The sequence below is a fragment of the Echinops telfairi genome, unplaced genomic scaffold (assembly GCF_000313985.2).
Source record: "Echinops telfairi isolate 266 unplaced genomic scaffold, ASM31398v2 ScPeMD7_7468;HRSCAF=8506_0, whole genome shotgun sequence".
NCBI lineage: Eukaryota > Metazoa > Chordata > Mammalia > Afrosoricida > Tenrecidae > Echinops > Echinops telfairi.
Window position 1 is genome coordinate 70329451 of NW_022111369.1, and position 3820 is coordinate 70333270.

Consider the following 3820-nt stretch of genomic DNA (forward strand, 5'->3'; position numbering starts at 1 on the left):
ATATATTAGCCGCACACAGAATCCAAAGATACTTGCCACTGCCTATGAGAAATTACTGGTATAGGACTATGCCTTTTTGTACAAAAAGTATGGGAAACTTTGAAAATATATGATGTAATCACTTTGCAGTATAGGAATCTTTTCTTCATTATGAAAACAAAGCAAAACACTTCTGTTGAACCTTACGTTTGTTCCAAACCTCAGACTGATGGGAATTTCTGCAAAACAACGCAGAAGGCATGACATATTACTGTCATTAAGTTGAAGAAACAAAAATGGATGATTGCAGACACCCCCTAAGCTACATTTTTAGGTTTTAGAGTACACATTAAAAAGGGGAACACCTTAGGATCAATAGGATTCCTAGTCCCTTTTCCTGTCGCCTCTGAGCTGCGTTCCTCACAGATGCAGTCCCAAGTTCCAGGTTGGTTCAAGATTTGGTCCCACCAGTAACCCACCACCATAGTCGAGGAAGGCATTCCAGGTGGAGATGTGATGGATGTTAACACTGCTTTACAAGAGATGTTGAAGACTTCCCTTATCCACTATGTCCTACCGCATGGAATTCAAGACCCTGCCAAATCCTTAGACAAGCACCACACTCAACTCTGCGTGTGTGCATCTAAGTGTGATGAGCCTGCATCTATCAAGTTAGTGGAAGCCCTATGTGCTGAACACTAAATCAACCAAATTAAGGTTGATGACAGCAAGAAACTATTGAAGTGGGTAAGTCTCTACAAAATTGACAGAGAAGGAAAACTTGGAAGAAAAAGTGGTTGCTCTCAGTTGTATAGGTTATAAATGACGATGGAAAGGGATCACAGGCCAAGGATGTCATCCAAGAATATTTCACATGCAAGAAATGAGCAAAATAAACTTGGTTCTCATTGTTTAAAAGATTGCTTACACATAAAATAATCAGTGGCCAGAATATAAATCAACTTAATTTAAGGAAAGTAGTAATTATAGATACTTCATAATATATCTTTAATACTTAATATTCAAAATGTAATAAATGGAGGGATAGAGAATCAGGGCTATACAACATATCCAGGACAAAAACTGATCTTTGAAAACAGAACAAACTTTGCAGAATGGAAGTGCTTTGAGCAATGAGGTTTGCTTGAGGTTCAATTATTGTTCATTTAAAACAGAACTAGAGACCAACAAAAATGCTGCAATTAGTTTACAAAGACTTAAAATAGGTTCTATAAACAAATTCAAATAAAAAATATATTAATTCAATGCGGAAAGAAATGTAAAAATATCAAGAAACATTTGGAATTTTAAAAGTAAAACATATTACCTGAAAATTTTCGAATACTAAGTAGCACTAACAGCAAATTACATTTAAATATACAGCTAGGCTGGTTTCTTCAGAGAAGTAACATGATTGATGCTTGTATGTATATGCATCTAGAAAGAGATTTATATCAAGAAATGGCTCACATAGTTGCAGAAGTGAGTAAGTTCAGTGTGGGTCAAGCCCATGGGTCAGATATTGGTGGAGGCTTTTCCTCACCCAGGGGCTAATCAATAGGAAGCAGGAAGATGAAACAGAAAGACCAGTCTGGTGGATGCAGGGCTGAATGAATCTGAAGTCAACAGTCTGTTGATGGCTTTTTTTTCCCAATCGGCCAAAAACAACACAAAACCAAACAAAAGCCACTGAATGAATGTCAAATTCATAGTGACTTTATAGGATAGGGTAGAACTCTTTAGCAGAGTAGAAAGTGCCACCTTTCTCCCTCGGAGGAACTGGTGGTTTTGAACTGCTGACCTTTCAGATCACAGACCACAATGCCACCAGCGCTCTTCATCGATGTAACAGGAGGCTGAACAACCTGGTGCAGGGTCCAGATCTAGCAGTAGAAGTGAACTAGCTGTTAATTCGAACAAAGAGTTAGTCAAACCCTGAATTAAATCAATTACACAAAGACTGTGAGTAGATTAAGGAGGTGGTATTACTTCCTATTATTTTCCACAACTGCTTGGTTGCCTCCCAGAAGACCCCACCATAGAGTTGATCACACCATGGTACATCATCTCATGAGAGGATCTGACCCACACAATTTGACATAAGACCTAGCTATCAAATGTTTTAAACACACACACACACACTAAATCTGAGTGATTAAGATAGATAAAGTATTCACATTGGATCAGGTAATGAAGAAAGGCTGAGAAGAAATGAACAGAGTCTCAATGACCTGGGGGAAAATATCACCTTGTCTTAAGATTGGATATTGGAGTCCAAAAAAGAAAGAGGCACTGCAAAACATATTTTAAAAAATACTCCCTGAGAGTTTTCTTAAATGACTGAAACTGGCAACCCATAGATCCAGGACGCTCAAATAGCTCTAAATGACAAAAGCAAAGGAAAGCACATCAGGACTCTTCATAAGCAACATTATGAAACCCTCACAAAGGGCAAATCTTAGAAGCAGCCATGGGAGGGGAAATTATAACACATACAGGGAACACAATTGAAATTGGCTGCAGACTTTTCACTGAAACAATGTAAGTTAGAGTAAGGAATCTTTCAAGGAATGAAGAAAAATAATACAATGGTCAAATCTAGAATCCTAGCCTCACAAAAGTATCTATTATAAAAGGACTTGAAATAAAGATATTTCCAGACCCCCCCCCAAAAAAAAAATAGCTGAAATAATATGTCTGTAACGAAATGCCATGGAACGAAATAGAACTTCTACAGGTTGAGGGGAGTAGGTAATTGAAACTCAAATATAAATAAAATTATACAGTATCAAATGGCAAATATGTAAGCAAATACAATAAACTTCTTAAATAATTGATTTTTAAAAATTAACTGAATGTTTACAAATATTGTGGGCTTTATTATGTGTGTACAACATATATATCAATAATGACAAAATAAGAAACGAACCTATTTTACTGAATTAATATACTATTTGAAGATGGACTTAGGAGATAACAGGTTGTTACCAGAAATCCTAACCAAAATATGCACTGCCTTCAAGTCAATACCAACTTATAGCAGCCCTATAGGACAGGGAAGAATAGCGCCTATGAGTTTCAGAGACTAACTCTTTATGGGAGTAGAAAGCCCCATCTCACTCCTGCCCATGCCACTTCCCAGACCCCCTATCACCGCCACTGCCCTGCAAAGTGGCTGGTCGTTCAGCTGCGGACCTTGCAGCTCGCAGTCCAATATGTAACCACTATGCCACAAAGTGCAAAATTTTGCAAAGAGCCAAATTGTTAGCTAAAAGGTGGTGGTTTAAACCATCCAGTCTTCAAAGCTTCAAGAAATTAAGAACTGGCAATCTTCCTTAGTAAATATTACAGCCTGGAAAAAACATTTGTGGCACTTCTATTCTGTCACATGAGGTTGCTATAAGTTGAAATCAATTTGATTGACCACTACACAACAACAGAAATTCTTCATCTATTTCCTGAAGGAAGTGAGGAAAAGAGATAAAAAGAAATGAAGGAAAGAATGAAGGACCAAAGGAAGAAACAGTAGTCATACAACTAGGGGAAATAGAGGGGAAATAACATTTCCAACAGCATAGATTTTTAATTCAGAGTGTCAAGTGTATTTATTATCTCTTGCTGTTTAACAAATTACCTTAAAATTGGACAAAGACATCAAAGATCCTCTTACAACAGTTTCTTGGGTCAGGAAGTTGAGAGTGATTTAGCTGATTCATTTTGACTCAATATCTGTAAGGGGGCAACAATTAGTTGAAAGCTTGACTTGGGTTGTAGAATCATCTTCTGTTCTGGTTTATGTAGCCGTTGGCAAGAGGCCACAGTTAATTGCCAAAGACATTTC

General features: G+C 37.4%; 1 pseudogene; it reads left to right on the top strand.

The window, feature by feature from the left end:
* LOC105978923 overlaps positions 1–866 on the top strand; it is a 42763-nt pseudogene extending 41897 nt beyond the window's left edge.
* Positions 867–3820: the final 2954 nt, after the last annotated feature.